The 8169-nt window shown below is 36.0% G+C and overlaps 1 long non-coding RNA gene across 1 annotated transcript; it reads left to right on the forward strand.

Annotated features, from left to right (window-relative positions):
- Positions 1 to 892: 892 nt before the first annotated feature.
- Positions 893 to 6666, forward strand: LOC128851388 (uncharacterized). Its single transcript, XR_008448748.1, has 3 exons — positions 893 to 1040; positions 4749 to 4973; positions 6075 to 6666. It is a non-coding gene; the product is annotated as an uncharacterized LOC128851388 (long non-coding RNA).
- Positions 6667 to 8169: the final 1503 nt, after the last annotated feature.

Below are 8169 nucleotides of genomic sequence, written 5' to 3' on the forward strand. Positions count from 1 at the left end.
TGTCTAGTAGACTGGGTGAAATTTGTATATATAAATATTTTCAGTTTTGAGGGTTACACAGATTGGAAAACTCTCCTTGAAATCTCTCATATATATTTTCAAATTTACTGTTCGTCATGTTTATGTTGGCCTTTCAACACGTGACGGTGCTAAACAGAATCAGCCACTTTCTGAATGATGGAGAAAAGTACAAGGTTGCTCACTAACGACGGCTATGGTTTCTTCTGACATTTGAACTTTCCTCAGAGGTCTATTGTTTAGGTAGTGACCTAGTATTAAGGGCTCAGATCTCACAAGTTAAGCAGATAGAGGGATAAATGTGCCACAAAATGTCATAAGGGTATAGGCCAGGTAGAGTATGAAAGACTCTTGCAGAGTTATACAGTAATGTACAATCTGACTATATTTAGCTTGATGATTGAAATAAAGTAACAGGCCTTAGAATTACAATAGATCAGATATGTAGACGATGCTACTGCATTGGGGAAAATCTTTCCACATATTTTACTTCTAAAAGTCCTTGTACCAGGAGTCAAAATGTAACATGATCACAGTGCAAGCTACTCTGAAATATAGGGAGCTAGAGTGATGAAACATTATGTGCATTTAATAATGATTTGCATGCAGTGACTAAATCCATCAAAATCTACTTTATTTATTTCCAATAACGTGCAGGCTGATCTAAATCTCCTAGAGGCAGGATATGTCACTGCTATATCTATAAGCCTTTTGATGGTTTTTATTCTGAATATAATCTGTTTATGATCCTTTTTTTTCCTGTTTTGTTTTGTTTTGGTTTGCTTGAGATGCTCTTTCAACTCCTTGAAATGCACTGACAATGTGAACGTGGCTCTGATCTCTGTAAATGCTGCTGCTTAGACTACTGATTACATAGTGCTATGTTCACCTATAATATAAAATAGGTTGTCCTGAGTGAGGCACAATCCTCACTGTAAGATAACTGAAAGGAAGGAAATAAGATATTTTTGTTTCTAAAAGATTACTGCTTCGTACTGGTTGCACGAAAGTCTCTACCCCAGGTGAGTAGTGTTGGATATATGCAGTTGAAAAATGTAGCATTCTGCTTTCAGTGTCATAAATGCATTTAAGCTAAACGTGGTCGGCTGGATCATGCAGTGCTGTTGTAACACAAGGGTCTTGTTGTGAAGGTAAGGAATTTGGAAGCTGGGCATATCAGCAGAAGCTTGGTCATCAGGCAGTGACAAGGGCACTCTGAACACTTTGGGGCTGACTCAGTTTTTGATGTATATGCTTGTAGTGCTATCTGAAATACCCTGGGGTATCTGAGACACTGGGTCAACAGAAGGACTCATGGAGGATATATAACCTTCTGGAGCAGCAGCTGGAGTTTAGGCAAGATGTGCTACTATCTTAATAGCACAGGATGTTTAAATGTCAGCAACTGAGCTAAACCCTTTGAGTTTCCTAAATCTGTATTTCTGTGGCAGACCTAACTCCTGACTGCCATAATACTTGCCCTCTTCCTATGAAACATGCTCCAGGCTCATTCTCGTATTCATTTCCCTCTCGTTTCTTGTTCTAGTTGAACCCTTCTCTGAGCAATGTCAGCACATTAATCTTATAGGAATATATTCTTTTTATTTATTTTTTCTTCTGGGTTATGAAACCATAAGTCCTTTACACAAAGTCTCATAAGGAAGAAGATGGAAAAGTGCAGCTGGCAGGAGTAATGCAATGACCAGCAATGAGGCTGCCATGGAAACATAGCCTAAGGCTAACAAAATTCAAATCCTTTGTATTTAATGAAATTTTGGTAAAAATCAGGCAAATCTGCTATTATAAGGTTAATTTATGTTGGACAACATTGCAGCTAATCATCTCTTGCTTATTTTTTTCTTATGGTGGTGGTCACTCTGACAGTGTAAATATTAGTATATTGAGATTTTTAGTATGGTAAATATCACTGATTTAAACTTCGTCCAAATTAAAGCATTGAATTTGCTTAAAGGAAGAATTTGGGGATGCAGCCACATAAGGTAAGCACCAGTATTTACACAGTGTGAATAACTTCCAGTGGACAATTTAGAGTCATAATGTAGCATGGCAATACTTGTTTCAGTTACATCAGGTACTCACTTGTGCAGAAGCATTTACGAGGAAATACTACAAATTTTTTAATGCCTTTTTTTTCTTGGTAATAAAAAATGCCTTTCATTTTGCCAGCAAGGCATGTAATATCCTGACACTTCAGGACAGATTGTATGAATCAGAGCCATCCGAATCAGGACTTATTTATATCTTCTGTCAAAAAAAGGAAGTGATTTTTGAAAATATTCAGGACATGTTGTTTTCAGTCAGTTGCTCAGTAATGCAACGTGTTAAAGCTAGATACTTAATTCTGGGGACTGAGTTGATCAAACAATACAAACAGTTTAGTATCTAATTATAGATACCTCGTAAATCCCTAAAGGCCAATTTTGTTGGTATACAGCATGAAATTTATCCTCACCAGTGGCCCTGAGATCAAGAATGGGCATGCTGATACTGACAGAAGATGAAAATTGTGTTCCTATGAGACAGCAAAGTTTCATTCTTACTGATATGTGAGATCCAGAGCAACTGTCTTTGAGAAGAAACACAAAGAGGCAGCTTAAACCTTTTAGGTTTCAGAAAAAAACTATTTTTTCCAGAACTTGATTTTCCAAGATCCTGAATATGAGATATTACCAGAATATTGTTTAGGACTAGTGTGCTGCTAGAGTTATCAAAATTGTGGACATGAATTTTCCTGTAGAAATAATGCTGAGTGGAACAGAACTACTGCTGGATGCTGGGTGAAAAATCTGGGAGATGATGTGGCTCCATCACCAAAGGACAGCAGTCATACAATGACATAGTGTATGAAAGTACACAAATGGTGTTATCAGATGGAGATTCACATCCTGTACCTCTGTTTGGGCATTTTCCATAAGTTCTTTACTTACACAGTGTTTTGCTACATAGAAAATGAGGATAGATTGATTTATATCAGGCCTGTAATATTAGAGATAAGATGAAAATAATTGGTTTACTCAATAGCTAGGTATTTGTATACTGACATAAGAAGTATGAAGATAAACAAAAAGATCTGAAAGCGTTAATATATAATCAGGGCTACAATTTAATTTCTGTAGCAGAGCTTTGAGGTAATTACATATGACTGAACTATTAATAGGAAGTGACTGAGGAACATTCAGAAAGAAAAATAAAGCAAACAGAAGGAGAACAGTAAGAGACAGCATTGTGCACCCTGACTGTCTATCCTTAGTAGTATCAGATTACTTCGAGATAAAATACTAAAACCTATGAATTGAAGGAAGAAGGAATCTTGTCATTTCTTAAAAAGGATTTAAGACAGATACATAAGCAAACAACTACATTGCACATAAAGACAGCATTTTATTGAATCATTGAGGTGGTTAATGCTTCAACTCAGATACAAAACCACTCTATGAAATAGAAACTGAGATTAATAAAGATGAATATAAATATAAAATGAAATAATAGAACATGAACATGTAGCCAGAAAGTTAGAAAGACCAAAAAACAACACGGAGTGGAATGTATATCAAGGATAATGAAAAATCACTCTTAGAGATAAGGGAAACATCATGGAAAATCTTGATCTGATACTCAAGTTAAAGTTGTTCTTAATTTTCCTGTAAAAGGTCAATGACTAACATGTCTATCTGTAGTATATCACATACTAGTGATAAAAGGATTTTTGGTTTTAGTAAGGAAATTAAGAAGTAATTACAAAGACTGATAAATTTCCTTTTAAAGTAATCTCATATTTTTAGTAATTATCTCTACCTTAAGAACAAAATAACTAAATCAGTAGCAATCAACATGATCAAATTATATCATTGCATTAAACCACTGTAATTTTCATCTAAAACAGTGTTACAGGCTTTCTGTATAAAGACGATGAAAGCAAATAATGAAAAAGAAACCTTAATTTTAGAAAGGTTTAGGTTCATGCTCTCAGAAGATTCTAACAAGGAATGAAATCATGAAATCACTAGCACAAGAATTTAATAACGATTCATATAAAATAGCTATCAATTTAATAAGAGTAAAACATATTTCTGGGATTTTTTTGGCTTTTTTTTTTTTTCAGTAATCTACCTGGTATCTGATCAAAGAATAAATTATCTCTGCAAACAATAAAAAAAACTTTCAGTATTTCAGTTTGTCCTTTATATGAAACTGTGAACAGGTTCATTAGAGGAACAAGTACACTATATGACATCAACAGAGCTGAAAGTAATCTTGAAAGTAGTATAACTGTCTTGCAAAAAGATAAACATAAAAAAGGAATGAGATTCAGCAAGTAGAGGTATGTGAGGTGTTATATTTGGAAAAAAACTAGTTAACTGCACAATTATAGGATGGGATAAGATTGTAGCAGATCTATAGAAAGGGTATCTGGGATTTAGAGAACAATGTGGGTCAAATTTAAACTAAAAAAAGATTGTAAAGTGAAAATAGAGAACTTTATTTTGGGTAGTAGAAACCTGCAAAGCCTCTAAAATATGTGTATTAATTCCATCCTCTTTCAGGACTAGTAACATTTAAGTGTCCTGGTTTCAGCTGAGACAGTTTATTTTGTTCCCAGTACCTACATTGGATTTAGTATGAGAAGAATGTTCATAATAGACTGATGTTTTTAGCTGTTGCTAAGAAATCAAGAATTTTTCAGTTTCCCTTGTTTTGCTGTTGTACAGGTGCAGAGCCAGGACAGCTAACTGAAATTGGCCAATGCAATGGTCCGTACCATAACATCATCATGCTCAACATAAAAGTGAGAATTTGGTTGGGAGGGCAGTATGGCAATCCAGGTTTTGCATTCAGTGTTCTGTCCTCACTGCTGTCTCTGCACTTGCTGTGATTTCTGTGCTCACTGTCATCACCGTGCTTGCTGAAATGGCTGCTCGGGATGGGTTAATCATGTAAGTGATTGCACTTTAATATATTCTTCTCTCTATATATGTATTTTTTATTATTATTTTCTTTATTATGATTATTTCTTCATTTATTCTATTAAAACTGTTTTTATTTCAATCAACAAGTTTTAATTTACTTCCCAGTTGTCTTCCCCATCCCTCCAGGGCAGGCAGAGAGAAGTGAGAGAGAGTGGCATCATGCTGTTTAGCTGCCAGCTAAGGGTTAAATTATGACACTAAGGAATGATGGAACTTCAGGTTTTGGACCTACTAATGTACAGTAATTAAAGATTAATCAAGAGAACTGTGGCAAGAATAAACAGGAACCTAGAAAGCAAAACAGATGAAGAAAGACTGAGCAGCTTCTTTGGTTACTGAAATGAAAATTGACTGATTCCCCAATGACTGCAATGGGAGTTTAGACACCTTGCCCACAAGAAGACACACCTGCACTATGGACAGCTAAATACAAGCTTGTGAAGTTTTAATCTGAATTACACCACAGAAAAATCTTCCAGATGTAGCATTGGGATTGATTGCCTGGAAACTGTGAGGTCTCCAACACTTGAGTTCCTTAAATAGGATTGAAAAATCCTCTGTCAGGAATGAAGTAGGTGTGTAACTAGTCATGCCTTAGGCCAAGGGGGTGAAATAAATGGTCTTTTAAATCCTACTGGGGAACTGGGACTCAGAGCCTTAAGCTATCATACACTTAGATACCTAGATCAAATGTTCCTGTACTTCAACACAGACAGTCATTGAATTAAAATCAGACATGATCCCAGGATCTCTGAATGACTCCCTCCTGGGGACCAAATCTCCTCTCCTCTGTTGACTAGATAGAGTAAGCACTGGGAAATCAACCAGTTGGTAGGTTCAGCAGGCTAAAGTCAGTGCCGGAAGTTAGCTGGACTGAATGGCACCGAACTTCTATTTGATTTTTTTTCAGCAATACTAACACTTCTATGAGTGTACATATTTAAGGCAGTGACTGCTTCCCCCCCCCAATTAGGTGCTCTGTGTTGCTTCATTGTCTGGTGTCTGGTTGTCTGCTACAATGACTCAGTCTGGCTTTTGATAACTATACAAATGCTCTTTTATTTCTAGGCAAAAGGTAACAGTCTGCTGAAGAGAGGTCTTGGAATAGGAGCCCCAGCTACAGTTCCTTTCCACAAAGTTAATTGTAAAATGCATTTAAAACTATTCTGCCTCCAAGTTTTTCTTCTTGCAGAAAAGACTTACTATGCTACTAATTTCACGGGTATTGCGAAGAAAAGAAGTGTGAAGTATTATTCCTGGAAGGAACAGACCCATAAAAATCTATTTATCATGAGTGCTCTCTCTTTATCAGTGCCACTATCACAACTTCTTTTAAATATATGTATAGGAAGAGGCAGTTCTATCTCTTGAGTCAGCTGGGATTTCCATGTAACACAATTATGGTGTGAAGTAAAGCTGCACCGTAAGTCCAGTCAAGTGGCCCTACCTGTCAGACAAGGAACTATGAAGTTACTTTTTCACTGAAATGTTAATCACATCAGTTAGTATCTAGTGTATGTGCATTGTATCATTCCAAGGACGATCATCTTACCAAGTGAGGTGGGGCAAGCTTCACCCTGGTGCATGGAGACAACATTTAGTGCATTGACCTGATGAAAGGAAGATGTGTGCAGTTAAAAGTGCAAATTGTTGAAAGACTCATCTCCTTCTTTCCACTCTGTTACCATTTTATCCTACAAATGTAGAATAATAAGCAATCAAGATGCCTTCATGATATGGCTAAATAAAATTTGATTTGTCCGCTGCGGGATTAGTAATTTTCTTTAACTTTCATTATTTTTAATGCATTGTACATTCTTTTTTAAATCAACATTAGACTTTCTAACTTCCCTTTTTCCATAGGTAAATCTGAGTTTGGCCATTGGTGAGTTTTTGCAGTTATAGGCTATAGACAAAGTTTTGTGCAGAAAGACTGGAATTTTCACTGATTTTATTTTCTTAAATGAAAGATATGGTGAGAGTAGCTAAGCTCTCAAGATATTGTTTAGGAAACAACATTCTCTAGAAAGGAAAGCAGTTAACTGGGTTTTGGGAGATGCAGAATCTTCCTCAAAGTCTTATTTCCTAAATTAACTTTTTCTGATGCACTTGAATAGAATATGATACTAAAAAAAACCCACAAACTTGTGGTAATATTTATGATCACATGCTTAGCTGTGATTTCACAACCATGTCCTCAAAAAAGTCCTCATGTTGTTTGGAGGTTTTGTTTTGATTTGTTTTTAGTAATAACTATGTATAAACATGGTCAAGGTCCATCCTCCTTTTGTCACCTTTACATTTTTATGATATTGAGAAGATAGATTCAAAAAGAATGAAATATAAAAGGATGAAGGGACATTAGTTCTCTTGTATTGCCACAAAGTGTCACCCTTTTCCCATGCATTGCCTACCTTGATTGCTTTTCTGTAGCTCAGGGGAAAAAATGTCTCCTTTAAAGGAAGTAGTTCCAAAATGCAGGGACAGAATCAGAGTCTAAAGTTGCGTAAAGTGATATATGTCCATCGGATGACTGTAATGGAAATTAGAGGAAAAAATCATCATCAGATAAGGAGGCAACAGTTGGTGTTTTTATTCATAGGCTGTTCAAATTAAGTATCCTTGAAGATAGCAGCATGGTTAAAACCTGTGATTAGTTTGTTTACAAGGAAGCTTATTGGTCCATATATAATCAATCATCTTGTTTGCATACATAAAAAAATGCTGTCACTGTGCTATGATTTCACATACTTTGTAGATCTTCATTTCCATCTGTTCACAGTCAGCTGGGGAAATGAATGAACTGATTTGTGGGTTCTTTGATACCACTGTGTTGTAATTTGTTGTCATTTCCCAGGACAAATCAAAATCAGGTGAAGTTATGTTTTCCCGAACAAGGAATTGTGAAAGGGAGACTTACTTCTTACTTGTATAAGAGCCAAGATGACTTCCCATGCTATCAAAATTGTAGGACACTACTCACTCTACAGGTATACAGCTCTGCCCAATGAATTTGCTGTCTACAAGATGATAAAGACAGAAAGAGAAACAGTTTGCTATCTGTTGGGTGGTGGAGATATGAACCAATCTTAGCTGTCGACGCCACTATGTCCTTGACTAATCTTTACAAATTGCCGTGGTGTGTAATGACTGATGGTCTGTC

The sequence above is a fragment of the Cuculus canorus genome, chromosome 2 (genome assembly GCF_017976375.1).
Source record: "Cuculus canorus isolate bCucCan1 chromosome 2, bCucCan1.pri, whole genome shotgun sequence".
In the NCBI taxonomy this organism is placed as follows: Eukaryota; Metazoa; Chordata; class Aves; order Cuculiformes; family Cuculidae; genus Cuculus; species Cuculus canorus.